This window comes from Carassius gibelio, chromosome B3 (genome assembly GCF_023724105.1).
Source record: "Carassius gibelio isolate Cgi1373 ecotype wild population from Czech Republic chromosome B3, carGib1.2-hapl.c, whole genome shotgun sequence".
In the NCBI taxonomy this organism is placed as follows: Eukaryota; Metazoa; Chordata; class Actinopteri; order Cypriniformes; family Cyprinidae; genus Carassius; species Carassius gibelio.
In genome coordinates, this window is record NC_068398.1 from 6,641,698 (window position 1) to 6,658,759 (window position 17,062).

Consider the following 17,062-nt stretch of genomic DNA (forward strand, 5'->3'; position numbering starts at 1 on the left):
GTATTTTACTGTATTTCTGTATTTTATTAAATAAACACAACATTGGTGAGAAGTGACTTCCTTCAAAAACCTGACTGTAAACTTTTCAAAAGTAATGTACAGTAACACCAAATTTATTTACAAAAAAATTAAAATAAACAGAGGCTGTAGTTAAACATTAGACCCTCTTTTAGTGTTCCTGTAGCTCAATTAGCACTGCGCTATCAAGCGCAAGGTTGGAGGTTCGACTCCTGTGAACACATGATAAGTAAAAAACGATAGCCAGAATGCACTCTAAGTCGCGACTGCTAAATGCATAAATTTAATTTTTTATTTAATTTTAATTTAGACCCTATTAACAGATATAAATCTTTTTTTTTTTTTTTTTAATGACAAGTATAAAAGCAAGTAGTAACTTGAAGTGTCTCTGGTAGAGCATCAAATCAGAGCTGGAGACAAACGCTGTGATCTAGAGAAGCGGGATCTCCGTCTCTTATCGCTCCGCATGGGCTTTAATCGCGTGCGCCTCTTCAAGAAGTAATCAAACTGAAGTTCATGCTCATTGTTGATCTGAAGCTGATGAGTGATTTTCTGGAGCTGTATTTGTGAGTGCGGCGTCATAAATCACGGCTGATTCATGCTGGAGGTACGCAGACAGCTAACAGTAAATCAAAAGCCATCTGCCCGCGGGACGGCCATCGCAGCCGCGGCACCCAGTCATCTGTCATGTCAGCGCTGCCGCCGATTTACATTTATTTACATTTAGCGCACAGCGCCTCATTACGCACAGGAAGTGAAGAGGGAACCGGCGTGAGCGGAGAACACAAATACTCATTCATAAACCACTAACTTTTGAAGGAGAAATCAGGACGGGAACGACACCAACTTCAGCTCTACATCTGAAGAAGAAAGAGCACAGATGAACCTGAAGGGCTTTCTTCCATGTTTACTGAGAGCTAGTTTATACTCAAGTCAATATTAATTTTGTTCCCTATAAATTACACATACTTACACATCCGATTTATAGGACATGTTGTGCTATTTTAGTATTGTTATTCTACTATAGTTTATACTAATGTAGGCTACTTATAGTTTTGCTAATATTTGTAATTCATTTTTTTGTTATTTGTAATTTTAATTATAGTTTTAATAATTTAGTTGTGCATTCTGTCATTTATTTTTGCTATTTTTTAAATTACTTTATAGTTTGTACTAAGTTTCAGTTTTTTGTTTTAGTGTATTAGTTGTTTAGTTATTTTAGTAAATAATATCAGTTTATATATATATATATATATATATATATATATATATATATATATATATATATATATATATATATATATATATATATATATATGTGTGTGTGTGTGTGTGTGTGTGTGTGTGTGCTTGTTTTGGTTCATAATAAGTCATTTTAAAATACATAGTTTGAATAAGTTTTAAAAGTTTTAGATTTTAGTTATTTTAGTTCTTCAGCTTAAATTATAGAAAATGAGAAATCTTTGAAAGAAATAAACAAGAATTAATAAATTTTAAATGAGATAAACCCAAAAAAAAATGTAATAAAACAATAAATAAATTAAAAAGTAATATAAAGTAAACAATAAATAAATAAATAAATAAATAATAAAGTAATAAGGTATAGTATTGAAAACAACGACATTTTAAAAACCTAAAATAATTTGTCTTGTCATGCAGTCAGGATGTTGAATGCTGTCTGTGCTCACGTCAAACGTTTTTCCTAAAATCTGCTGATACCAGTCATTTTGGTGGTAAGAGACATAAACTTTGGCTCTTTGCACAAAGAGAAAGCCACCAGTTATTGCCTAGAAGGGATCTTAACTTTAAAGACACTGACAAACTCACTCAATAGACACTTTTTTATGCGTCTCGCTGTAGTCAGCCAATACTGAGATCTTTACAGCCCTGAACAGTCAAACAACAGCTGCTCAATACTGCTTTACATACATTAACACACCATTAAACAGTGCTGAAGGGATTTTCCTCACTTGTGGTTTGAAATTAAACATGTTTGATGTGACGTACTGTACATATCAACTCAAAAGATCCTCTCTGGTTCATCGACACTAAACCATCTTGATGTTTTGACACAGACATCAGACAATCACAACAGAAGTCATCTGCACAAACGTTTTAAAGGGACAGTAACACAAAATCATTAAAGGTACAGTAACATATAGTTATAAGTGTTAAAGATACAGTGTCAAAAACTGTTTACCTGTTTGAAGGGTGAAAACTATTCAGTGGCTTTGAAGTATTTCTGAACTAAATAATGAAGAAAACTTTCTTAAACAATAAATTATTTTCAGGTATATTCGAAATGAAATTAAACAAAACATATCCAAAGACACAAATAAAATAAAATGAATGAGATGCAAACAGTATTTAAAGTGTTTCAGGTATATGTATAGTGAAAGCAAAGCAAAACAATTAAAAATAAAAATCAAGACAAGATAGAACATACATAAAGACGAGGTAAAGAATAATATCAAGGGATATAGTCTAAAAAAAAATAAAAAAAAAATATACATATATATATTTGACACTTGACATTAGATGATCACAACCAAGGTCATCTAAAAGTTAAAGGTTTATTAACCTAAAAAGAAAAACAAATCTCAAAGATACAATATAAAAAATTAAAAAAAAACAGTTTGATGGGTGGACAATGTTGAAGAAAGGCTAAATGACACGTTTCACACATGATAAATCAGCTTAATAAAAACAGAACAGCACATGAAACGGTCACAAGGGTGAATCGATAACACACACACACACACACGCTGGAATGAGCTGACATGCCATCGCTCCGATCGTGCTGCAGTCGTGTTTGACGTTTGCAGCAGATGCTATTCAATCACTCTGTCTGATTAATTTAGAGAAAACACTAGAAAACAGCTGAGCTTTAACATGCTCATACACACACACACACACACACACACACACACACACACAGAGAGAGATGAGTAGTGTGCAAGTTAAACAGGTCTGAAGGTTTGTCATAGCAAAACGTCTGTAGTCAACAGCAATACGAGTGAGATTTCATGATTCTCACAGCAAAATCAAATCCGTTCTAAACCAACTCCATTACTTGAAAAATGTTAAATATTGAAAAAGTAATGCATAATAAAATCAAAAATATACTCTGAATTATTATTCAAAAAGTATCTTCGAAGTATGCATTTCAGAATTAAACAATGTTTGTTTAAATTAGTATTAATTAATTGCACTATATATATATATATATATATATATATATATATATATATATATATATATATATATATATATATATATATATATATATATATATATACACACACACACACACACACAGTACATCAAAAGACCAAAACAAAGATACAGGTGAAGTCAAAGATAAAACTAATACAATAAAATTGAATACAATAGAATAGAAAATAATATTTATACTTGAGATATACATTCAAAATATATAACCAAACAAACAAACAAACAATATATATATATATATATATATATATATATATATATATATATATATATATATATATATATATATATATATATATTCAATATAAAATAATAATAAAAGTAAAATAAAACTGCTGCAAGTACTTTCCTTAAAACAGACTGCAAACTTAAAGGGTCATATGATGCTTCTTTATGGATCATAATTTTGTGTATTTGGTGAAACCGAATATGTTGACATGCTTTAATGTTCAATAAACACATTTTTCAAATACTGTACATTATTGTAGGTCCTCTATGCCCCGCCTCTTTCAAACGCGTAATTTTTGACAAAGCCACTCCTTCAGACAAGCGCAGTCTTCTCTGATTGGCCAACTGACCCAGTGCATTGTGATTGGCCGAACACTGCAAGAACTCGTCAGAAATCGTTCCATAATCGCAAGCTTCTTCTTTCAAAAAGTAACTGCGGTTACTGAAACCACTCCTTCTTTCTTTATGTGAACATTTGGGCGGTGTTATGCAAATCTTCCCACATAGTGACATAGACACGTGGGGGCGTGTTAGAACGAGCCATTTTAGGGGGGCATGGCAGACTCTTAACTTTGATAAAGATGATCTCTTTGAATATGAGACTTAGTCTTTACAACTTTACAGATCTTCTTTATGTATTTGCTGAATTATTTCCAAAACACAAAAGAAATGGCCATGTAATCTCCTGACAGTCCTTCTCTGAAGAGCCCAAACACACATCTTCATGCGGTAAACCTCCACCTCAGGAAGAGCTGACTGCACTGTTTCTGTGTGAGGTGGAAAGTAGCCGATGTCAGAGTGATGAATGTGCGATCAGAAGAGAAGCACCAAAACACACACAACACAAGCTCTGAAACTCTGACGTTACTGTAAACGTGAGTTTGCTTTCCGTCAGTGCTGCTGAAGTCACCAGTAACTAGTGTTTGTCTGTCCTATTTCCCTGCTCTCAGCAGAGCTGGGCTTATTTATATCAGCTGACACATGAAATCAGCTGTTGATCACTGATAAACCACGTCCCTCAGGAAGAGCTGCGGTAAAAACACACTCCTTCTGTTAGCTCACGCACCAGGGAGAAGCTTTTCAGTTGCTCGCGCACCTGACGTCACTCCAGAGACGGAAAATGAGCGATGATTGCGAAGCAAACTGCGTAAGTAAAAAAAATAACGGTTTCCCTGAAGGAAGGAGGAAAAATCCACGTGTGGACAGGAATATATATATAAAAAATAAATAAATAATTTAATTCAGCAAAGACTCTTTAAATTTATCAAAAGTGACAGCAAAATCATTTACAATGTTATCATTATCATACAATGAATCTTGTGACACTGAAGACATCTGGCTAAAATATAAGTCCTCTATCAATTATATTGTTTTCACCAGTGAAAAAGTCATCTGGTCTGAATCAGGTGAAAACCTGGCACAGATCAAGCACCACAACATTTCTAAACAAATATGAGGGTAAATTTTGATGTGAGAGGAGGAAGTGTTATGGATTATGGACCTGTAGTTTTAGCCAGAAGATGGTTTGAAGTCAAACCATTAAAAAATGACCTGGTCTCATGGCTAAACTTACCTGGGGCACTTTTTAGTGGGACGCAAAATACGTACAGTTAAGTACATATCACTGCAGTTTCAAATAGAAATGAACACTAGAGGCAGTAAAACTCAGACACCTTTTATTCTTTTTCACACAAATGTACAGAGTTTTAATTAATAAAGCATAATTTTCGCACAATTACTTGAAGAATATCATGTTGTGAAATCAAAACAATATTATTATGCTGGAAGATTTGAAAACTGATGCTTTTGAATGTCAGCTTCGCACATATCCAGTGTAATACCTATGGGTTTTCACAGACGGAAGGTTTATTTGGTAGCTCACGGAGTACGGAGATGGACTTGAGAGGCAAGGAGCTCCAGTTTGCATCCCGAGTAACCACAGATCAACAAAAATAATTCACATCTGCATAAAAGGAATTTGGTTGCGTCAACAAAGGCATTTTTATATCAGTTTTGCATTTGATAATACTATTGGGTAGGTTTAGGGTTGGGTTTGGTGTAGGGCATATTTCCAACATGATAGAGCATTAACTTTTAGCGACAGTCCTCAGATATTTGAAATCTGAACCGACCGCAACACATACCTGAAGCAACAAAATAAAAACTCAGCAATATGTACCTATATCAACATAATAAAACATGCCAGGGTTCACATACAGAACCCAAGTGTTAGCACCACTCAATGGATATTTCTCTTTGAAACTGTGGCGAAGTGTGCAGTAAGGTACGGAAAAACGGTGTTGCACAAAAAGTACACAGAGTTACATATTTTTAAGAGGCCAGGTTATTAAAAAAGCCTTAATGGTTAATTTTTTTTCTTACAGACACAACTTTTTGTGGATTATTGTGATGTTTTAACCAGCTGTTTGGACTCTCATTCTGACGGCACCCATTCACTGCAGAGGATCCATTGGTGAGCAAGTGATGGAATGCTACATTTAATGAAGATCTGATGAAGAAAAGCTTATCTACATCTTGGATGGCCTGAGAGTGAGTTAACTTTCAGATAATTACAGTTTTGGGGTGAACTATCCCTTTGAATGCAAATAATTATTTTTGTTAGTATTACGCGGTTGCTAAATATTCAAAACTCTAGTTTAATTACTAGTAGCTTTGATTGTCATAATATACATTAATGTATGTTTCCCAACACTGATGTATATCATAAACAAATAATATTCAGGCTTAGGCCCCGTTTACATTATTACATTTTCATTTTAAAATGAAAACGACCCTAATCTACACTGGCATCTTCACTGCATTTCAGAAACAATATCTATCTACACTACACAGCTGAAAACTCATGCGGTAAGTACAACCATAGATATGCATAGGTAGATTCCCTATTATTTAGATTCCGGACGTGCCTGTGTGCTTGGTGTGGTTGAATGGGGCATCTACCCATACAGATCTCTGGGTACAACAATGAGCATAATGTTATTGTTTACACTGTCATCAAGGATACGCAGAAAGAATGTGGGCAGCCATGCTATCGTTTTCAAGTCTCAGTTTTGGTTTGTTTACACATTTTTGAATTAAAACGGGGTCTGCAGCTTTTTTTAAATGTCTCCGTTTTTGAGCGTCGAAAATGCCAGAGTAGTGTAAACGATAGACATAACTGTAGTAAAAGTTCTGAGAGTTTTAAAATGAAAATGCACTAGTGTAAATGGGGCGTTAGTAAAAAAAAAATAAATAAATAAGTACAAAATCCAAGATTACATAAATGCTTTGACCTCAGGCACCATAAAATGACCCGTCAGATCTCAAAGATCTTCTCCCTCCTGCAGGAGGAAACTTTCTGTAATGAGATGGGAACAATCTGTCGACGCTCCGGCTGCCATGTTGTGTTTAATGGTATCACAGATTGTGCAAGCCAAGCGTTACTCTACAACAATGATGCTGACGCAGACAGACAGATGCCAAACGCTGATGGTTACAAGGCTCTCGCTCGACACGTACAGATAAAACACAGCCACCGTTGCCTGTGACAGCGAGCCGCCATTAATCTGATCCACCGACCACCTTTGATGAATAATCTGAGTACGCTAAAGCTGATAAATGACTTGAAAGAAGAAAGATAGAGATAAAGAAGCGGCGACGGCAGACGGATCACCGATCAGACACAGATATCATACTAGCATAAGTCTAGCTCACATTACACATAAATCTAGTCAAGAAACGCCCATTTCCATTAGAACTGATGATCTGACTGACGTGACAAATCATCAACTGCTGCTCACTTTATCCATCTAATTTGTAGGAGCGAGTAAATCCGAAGTCAAACAAAATCTAATGATCAAGACCATGAACTAGAGATCTACCAATTATTTTTTAGTAAGCTATAGAATACCGATTATTTGCATGTTTGTGTGCTCCACAAATGAAATACTGCACATAACTGATATTTATTTATTGTTTTATGTATGTTTTATGTTTTGACACTAGTAAACTTGTCTAAATTGTTTAAATTTATATAGTTACATCTTTGGGATAAAACTTGACAGATTACATAACTGTGAGACTGTTTCGAATTTGTATCACCAAATTAAACTATATATAAAGCATTTATTACCTCATTTGTGCATTGATGGCAGTTATGCTAAATAAAGTTAGGGTGGTCTTGTGTGCAATTCTAAAAAAATGCCTAAAAGATGATGTGGATCTGATATTACAAAACCGATATCTGATTATGGAAAAATTATAAAATATCAGGAAAAACTGTAAAACCGATTATCGGTTGATCTCTACCAAAAACCAAAAAGATTTTTTTTTTAAATAACTTTCAAACAATGCTTTGTACAGTTAAAATGAAAATTTAGCTTTTGGTTTTTTAGTTAAATTGACAGATTATTTGGTACCCATCATTATCGGCTAACAATTACTCTGTTTGATCTCATAAACCAATCTCCTGCTGACGACTCAAAAAGATGTGCACCAGCCATTAGGTGTCTAATTGAGCTGCAATTTACACTTTTAGAGAAAGCCGCTTTCTGTTCATATGTTTCATAGTTCTAAATGTCTGTTAAATGACTACAGGTGCATCTCAATAAATTAGAATGTTGTGGAAAAGTTGAAACTCATGTATTAAATAAATTCAATGGACCTAGACTAAAGTAGTTTAAGTCTTTGGTTATTTTAATTGTGATGATTTTGGCTCACATTTAACAAAACCCCATCAGTAATTTTTAACAAATTAGAATACTTCATAAGACCAACAACAACAAAAAAAAAAGTTCTGGGAAAGTATGTTCAATTTACTGTACATGTATTCAATACTTGGTAAGGGCTCCTTTTGCTTTAATTACTGTTTCAGTTCTGCATGGCATGGGGGTGATCAGTTTGTGGCAATGCTTCATTTGCTATAATCTGAAAAGAGGACTTTAGACCACTGGGTAATAGTCCAGTTCTTCTTCTCCTTAGCCCAGGTAAGACGCTTCTGATGTTGTCTGTGGTTCAGCAAATTTCTTGACATGTCTGTGTGATGTCTCTTGATGCCTTGACCCTAGCCTCGGTCCATTTCTTGTGAAGTTCACTCAAATTCTTAAATCGATTTTGCTTGACAATCCTCATAAGGCTGCGGTTCTCTCAGTTGGTTGTGCATCTTTTTCTTCCATACTTTTTCCTAGCACTCAACTTTCTGTTAACATGCTTGGATACAGCACTCTGTGAACTCCTAGCTTCTTTGGCAATGAATGTTTGTGGCTTACCCTCCTTGTGAAGGATGTCAGTGATTGTCTTCTGGACAACTGTCAGATCAGTAGTCTTCCCATGATTGTGTAGACTAGTGAACCAAACTGAGAGACCATTTTAAAGGCTCAGAGAACCATTGAAGGTGTTTTGAGTTGATTAGCTGATTGGCGTGTCACCATATTCTGATTTGTTGAGATAATGAATTGGAGGGTTTTTGTTAAATGTGAGCCAAAATCATCACAATTAAAAGAACCAAAGACTAAAACTACTTCAGTCTGTGTGCATTGAATTTATTAATGCACGAGTTTCAGAATTTGAGTTGAATAACTGAAATAAATGAACTTTTCTTTAACATTCTAATTTATTGAGATGCACCTTAAAATGTAAATGTTAATGTAATGGATACTACAAATACAAAAGTTCCATGTTAGGTCATACTGTTTGAACTACGGAGAAGAAATACAGCTTAAATACATATTAATAAATATTTAACCGTATTGTAAAGTGTTTCCCATTTGACTGTAGGCTATTATGTGAGTTCATGTTGTTACAAACAGAACCTAAAGACACAACGTATGAATATTTAAGGTCAAAAATACTATATTTTTTCTTATGAAGTTTAAATGAACATTTTAGACAAAGCCTTAAACAAATTAAACATGTTTTACTCTATATGAAAGCACTAAACATTTGAAAACAGAACAAGCTTGACGGAGAATATGGTACATTTTCTGTAATATAGTGAACTAATGTACATTTCTTTTGTGCTAAAAACCATTGCATATGTGCACATATCTTATTATTCAAGATGGAATCTTTTATTATTCAAGCTGGATATTTTTGTCGCTCTATATAAAACTTTTATGTGGTCATTGCTCAATTTCTAAAAAACTGACTTAAGAGTCAAGAGGTTTTGTGTATTTGCATGTTTTATTGGTTTTTATCTAAGTACGTTTTCACTTTTAACTTATTTCAGAAATTCACTTATTCAAACCTTTGCATAAAATGTTCATTTTTAAATGTTGCATAATGTATATAATTTAATTTAAAGTAACTATCTAACTACCGACACAACATCCCAAACCATATTGCTTAAAATACTGACCAGGACTCCACAAACACCTGAAGGCACTCTAAGAAAAACACTCTGTCCTTTATGAGGGAGTAATGGAGCTTGAGAGAGAATCAGAGAGTGACGGAGAATGATCACATACAGGAATCCATTTAGAAGAAACCAGTGCGATTCAAGATGCAAAAGCAGCACATATTAAAGCAGCTCAGAGCTTATTACATGTTCAGTTTCACACAGAAACCAATTTACTTTCCATTGATCGCTTTTCAGGCAATTAGATTTCCATCGACATCAGAGCGAGAGGGAGCTTGGGTCAGCGGCGCTGTGGACGCTTCAGACGTGCCAGCGTTTCGCCCGACACTCACTCCTTCCGGATAACAAATAACTCTCCGCTGCGCATGAAAAACTCCCCCAGCCTCAGATTATGTATCCGTCTTTATTTCCGATATTAGCTCTTTCTTTTAGCAAACTTGGCTGATTTTCTAAATTGCATGCTATCGACTGATCCAGACAGGGCCTGCGGGGCGGTGCGTGGATCCGCGCCAGCGCTTGTAACCATTAGTCTGTTCGAAGGCCCAGGCATGGATCCACTGCAGCCCTTACTGCTGCAAACGGAAACCCCTATACCCCAGAACCGCACCGGCTCAGAGATCTGACCCATGCCAGTCGCTCAAGGTCAGACGGGCTGAACGGGACACACACGAGCATTCAACCACAGACTGAATTACCCGAGCCGCTCCTGAGGATTGACACTGCGGTGATATCGAGGTATCCGTTTCCCCAAGGGTCCCTGGAACTCACGTTTCACAATGGAAGCGCCAGAGCTAATCCAGTAAAGTTACCCAGAGGAGGGTTTTCTCGCTCTTCCAGACCTCATGAGACTCAATGCAGGACTCGTTTACATATGCATTAATCTCAGATGTTTCTTCTAGAGACAAAGGCCTAAAAATGAGTCAGTAGGTGTCATACATAAAAATGAATTCGAATAGCAGCTCGGATCATCTGATCTTGGGAGAATTTGAGCTATTATTATATTCTGAGCTCATCATTATTTCGTACATATCATTTACATATGGTTTGTACATTTTCATATAAGCCAAATCGCATGATATTAATCATTTTAACACATTTAGAAACACAAAAATCAATAAAAATAGAAATATATTTATAAAGTTATATTTTAATATTATATCAATCTTTTGATATAAGATATAAAACATAAAATGCTAATAAATGTACAGTTACAATAATTTTGACCTAAATACTCAGTATTTTACAGAAAAGTTATTAAATTTTAAATGTTAAACGTCTGATTTAATTAAATTACATTACATTTTAATTAATTAAATGTAATATATATATATATATATCATATTTTTATACGACACCATAATTCACAAAACATAATTAAAAGTATAATATCAACTTTTACATAAAGTTATATGAGTTGCATTATTTGTACTTACAATTTACCATTTTAATTCTACCTACAACATACTTATTAACTTAAATTAATATAATATTTTATAAAACGTATTTAATATTTTAATATTCAATTTTTTTAAGCTTATTATGACACCATTAAGAAAACAGATTACAATTACAACTACAATACATTAAATTAAAATATCAAAATAGGTTAATTTGTGTATAGTACAGAAACTCCTGAAATACTGGGGACTTTAAACTCTCAAAACTCTCCATTTGACATCTGTCGAGAAGCACCTAGCAAAGGTGAAAATAAAGATTGAATCTAAAATTCTTCTTTGCTATGAGTGAAGCTTGTACACGGATGTTTACAGGTGCAGATTTTTCACCTTTAACCATGGTAGATTTGGACAAATGCCTCTCAACCCCTCGTGCTCTTCAGACAAATGTAACGCTTAAACTTAAACGCTTAATTTCCGCCTCTGTTGACTGCGAGCAGCGGCCATTAATCAGCATGGCATTGGGAACGCGGCGCTTGAGCGTGTGCTAACAGCCAGATGCTGGCAGCTGTCGGCTCAATCCATCAGCTGTGATTGGAGAACGAAAAGGTTCAGGAGTTTTGAGTCGTGCCCACGTTGAGAGAGTAATCGCCCGCTGAGGTGTGCGTTAAGGTGTTTTACAGAGACACCAACCCTCTGCTTTGCATTCTGGGTATTATTGAAAAATGCCTTGCCTTCAGATGACCGATTATGGAGGCCAAGCTCCTCCCCCTTCTACAAAGGCGGAGATTAGAGTTAATGAATGTGGTTCTGAGTGAGGTTTAATGATAGCAGAAACAAAATACTAGTCACATACAAATTAACACAGAGAATCCAGAAAAAAAACATTGGTATGTTATACATGATGAACAGTGGAAGCACCCATTGGCTGAGATTCAAGTGGCCTTGATGACATCATCCAAAAAAAAAAAAAAAAAAATAGTCATTTGATAGTTTAATACCTGCAATTCCTGTGAAATTAGGGCTGCACAATTACTTGAAATGAAATCACAAAGAATAACAAATAAACAAACGTCTACGACAATATATGGTTTATCTGAGTTTGTCTTCTAATTTTTATTATGATAAAGTATATAATAATGCAGTGCTAATCGACATAACCCTTATCACTGCTTAGAGTATTATGAAATATGTTGCATGCCTTATTCTGTGTAAGAAGCCACATCATCTCACAGAAGGATTAATTTAAAACACTCGACTGATGTTATGAAGTGAGTTTGGAGGAAAAAAACATGTTATTAAATGTGGTCTTTTCATGTTCATGCTCAGATGGAGCAGCATTTACTACACAGAGCCGTAGTTCACCGACAAGTTACGCAAACAGCTTTCAGAATCGCAGAATGATTTCTTCGATTTCAGAATTGTGCAATTAAATCGTCTGCGATTATGAAAGTGATTTGGCATAACTTTTCAGTGAACTACAGCTCTGTGTAGTAAATGCTGCTCCATCTGAAAGCAGGTGATGGGGATTTACTACTAATCACACAACCGGCTTTACTGACGAGATACACATGACAACTGCATTCGATCAATGTGAAATCAATATTGACCATTCTTCACTTCTGAACGACTTTACACCTGAGGTGTAAATTACAATCAGAATAACAATTACATTTTAAATTACATTTCTTGTTGCTTAAATTTTTCAGGGAAATGGTCGATTAATTTATAAAGTCAGTCACTTAGGCAAAAAGAATCTGCTAAAGAATCTGCTAATTGCTTGCTTCCTTAAAAGAGCTGCGTTAGCAATTAAGAAGTTAAATTTGCATGGCACTAAAATTATCCAATCATATTGCATCCTCTACTGAAATGGATTCTGATTGGCTTATACTGTTTTGATTTCATTAGCAGCAGCAATGAGAAAGCCAGATGTGTGCTTCCAACGCCATTAAGATAAAAATGCTGAAATTTAAAATTGAGCACCATAAAAAAAATATGGTGAATGTGAACGATATTTGAAATGAATGTGATGATAATGATTATGTGAGTTCTCGAGAACATGAAACATCTGTCTGCAGCATTTACACTAGTTTCACTGGTTTGAAGCTAGCTATTGATTGTATGTAGATTCAAAGAGAGAAAAGTTTTTTTTTTCTTTTTCTTTTTTTTTTTTGGAAGGAACTTAATACTTCTATTCAACAAGGATGTGTTAAATTTCTCAAAAGCGGCAGTCAAGGTCATTAATAAATGTTACATTATTAGTTCTTTCAAACTTTATATTTATCAAAGAATCCTGAAACAAAAGTAGTATGGTTTCCACAAAAATATGAGGCAGCACAACACTGACGATAATCAGAAATGTATCTCGAACAACAAATCAGCATATCAGAATGATTTCTGAAGAATCACTGAAGAATGGAGTAATGAGGATAAATTCAGCTTTGCATCCCAGGAATAAATTACTTTTTAACATGCATTCAAATTTAAAAAATAGTTATTTGAAATTGTAATAATACTTCACAATATTACTGTATGTTAGATCTAATAAATGCAGAAGAGACTTTGGTTAGCTTTGCACTTACATTTTCTTTATTCTATAGGACAGAACTAGCTGAGCTGTTGGCATTGGTGTGTGTAGACACGTGGTGCGCCGGCTGCTTGTTAGCGGTCCCCTCCGTCTGTGGCTGGTCATGAGGTCGGTGTGTAGCGGGTCACCGTGAACATGATCCAGCGCACAGCGTGACCAGAGAGCACTGATGAACACTGCTGCCGCTCATGTTTATCAGAGCGTGCCAGGCATACAAACATCCCTCTCAACACTGGAGACACACAACGGCTTCCCCCGATCCTCACACATGAACAACAGCTGACCACGAGTCAACCCGGTCACACCAACACCACTGTGATAAATATTTACACACTACTGTAAGCTGGGGGTCGGCAAGTTTAGATTCTCCTATAAATTATGAATAACAACATACAACTCAGCTGTCAAACAATAAAACACATTGACACTTACTCCATATAAAACATGCACATATGTAGCTAATAATCAGAAATTGCATATGATATGTCATAGCCTACACACTGAATATGCAATAAGGCAGGACACCAGTATTAAGACATACCACTACATTATGAACATGATACCGTCATGACAAGCACCAACAAACAAAAGAACTACTAAAATGACAAAATTACTGAAACTAACTAAAATATAAAAAAATAACAAAGCAAAACTAATATATGAGTGAAATAACACTGCATCCAGACTCCTTCAACATGCACTAACTGTATTCTCGCCTACTGTACATTAATGTGCAAATTAGGATCCAAACTCACTCGTTTTGAAAAATACTAAAGTTACACTGGACTTCAGCATAACACTTCAGAGCCCAGTGCGCTTTCAGGCATTTACAGAAAGAGTTGAGTCAAATATAATTATGTAACTAAATGAACATCTCCACCTTTGCTCGGGAACAGATTTGCTCTCATGTAGGGTCACAGTCCTGTTCCTCAAACTGCACATGCACTTACCGCTGAAGCGTCTCATTAAGACTATGTGAACGCATGAGAGGCCAGGAGCACAGAGCCAGACAGGAAGTCCGTCCGTCACATTTAGAGCACTTACATCCAATAACCGCTCCATCACTGGGAACATGATCCCGTGATGAATGTACTTTCATTCTGAAGCTGAACCCGGGTGACAGAAAGCTCCTCACATGTGCTACTCTATCCTCTCGCGCTCAACCGAAGAGGTGGAGAAGACTAGTGCCTCTGGCTGATCAGCTAAACTAGTTTAATAACACCTCCAATGCTTTCAGACATGTGTGTTATAATTAGGAAACTCGTATCTAGTGACGTGACTGCAGGCCTCAACAGCAAAACATCTCTCTTAAAAGGGTGAAACTCTTGCCTTTTTATATGAAAGAGTTGGATGGGACATTATCTACTTTTAAGGTTCAGTTGCAAAACATTTACTGAAAAAAATACACACAAAAGAAACACCCTTTCAATCATGGGCAAAGTGAACACTGCAAACAAACAAATGAATCAATTTCCCATTCTTAACTAATTCCCTTTTTCCCCCACAGTTAAAATATCTTAACTTTACTTCAGAAGCGAGATGTAATGAGATTTGAAAACTAGTTTTTAGAGAATGCATTTAATGCACTGCATTTCGATTTTTTTTTTACTTTGTAAAACCCAAACAGTTTGAAGAATCAGCTGGACTTTGAGTATTTAAGTAAAAAAAAAGACATGTGAATGAGTCGACCAAATAATAATATAATTCAATGTTTTCAAATAATAATTCAATGTTTTGCCATTTCTTTCTGTTTTAAATATGTCTGATTCGTTTTCATATTTTTATTTATTTTTACATTTACTCATTACACTAAGCTTAGTGAAAAATGTCGCTTGGGCAACTAACTGAAATAAATTCAGTTTAAGCTCATAATTGAATTTCATTTCAGATTATGTTTATTTTACTTCAGGTAATATATTTTAAGGTTTCATTTTCAGTCAATTATACTAACCCTGACTCCAACACACTTTGTAGCTAAAACAACCAAATTGAGTAAAACCATACAAATTAGAAAGAATTAATTCGTTTGAATTAGCTAGCAGCTGCACATACCGTACGCATTTTTCAAATAACACAACATGCAACATAAAATATATTCATCTATTATTCTCATTCTCATTCTTCATTATTAAGTGCAATGAACTGGTTTCATTTAGTGCAGTCCAGTGAGACTAAAAATACTTGGTATTTTTATGAAAACAAGTTTTAATATCTCACGCTTCTTCAAGCTAATTTGCCTCGTATCAAGATTTTAATATTTCTAATATAGTTAAAGGTGGGAAAGAAGCATTAGAAACTAATGTTTTTAGTTCAAGAAGGGCTGAAGATGGACTCCTCAGACAGCAGTGATCTGACTGGGGGGTTTCCCTGCGCCCTCAGCCTCCGAATGGGAACGTCTCAGTGCTGCAGTGACTGTGAGAGCAGATTTACGAGGCCCTCTAATGGGCTCTACAGAAAAACCCCTCCGTCAGCACGGCTCTCCGTCCACTCCACCTCTTCTCTTTTACACACACATGCACACAGAGAGGTTAAAGACACACACACATATATATTTGTTATAAAAAAGTGCATGCTTTTAATAAATAAATAACATAGAAAAGAAATTGAGGAGAACTATGAGACAAAAAGCTGATTCTTGGATGAATCATAGTGTACATAACCACTGTATAAACGTCACGTTTCCTCGGTATGTGTGTGTGAAGGCAGCTTCAGTCTAATGAATAAATGCTAGAGTTTCCTTATAAACACAGCAGTCAATACAACACAGGAATATAAATCAAGCTCTGCTGCCTGCTGACAGATATTCAACACCATCAATCCTCACACACACACACACACAGCAAGTATGTGCTGCTGCTGTTTGTACTTAACATATTCCCGCAGCAACACAGAAAGCAACATGTTTCTGTGCTACAATAAGAGCTGCTTTCTGAAATCAAGTTTATGCAGCTAGAATCTCTCTCTCTCTCTCTCTCTCTCTTTATGCAATAAGAATGCAATGCAATTAACAGCAGGGATTTCAAAGGAACTGCTGCTTTGATCCCAAATAGATTGAAAACAAAGTTACTGCATTTTAAATCGATTTCTGTTCTGACAGCTTACTTGAGAAACACATGCAATTCATTGAGAACATTAGCATGCACTTACATTCATATAAATAAATACAATGTTATAATTTACTGCTACAAATAAAGCAGTGTTTGTTTTTTTTATCATTAATAAACTAAGTGTATATAAATCATTTTG

General features: G+C 35.2%; 1 protein-coding gene across 6 annotated transcripts in view; it reads right to left on the bottom strand.

Moving 5' to 3' along the window:
* The window catches only part of rbfox3b (RNA binding fox-1 homolog 3b), a 209,978-nt gene that overhangs the window by 108,858 nt on the left and 84,058 nt on the right, over positions 1 to 17,062 (bottom strand). The gene's annotated exons all lie outside the window — the stretch shown is intronic.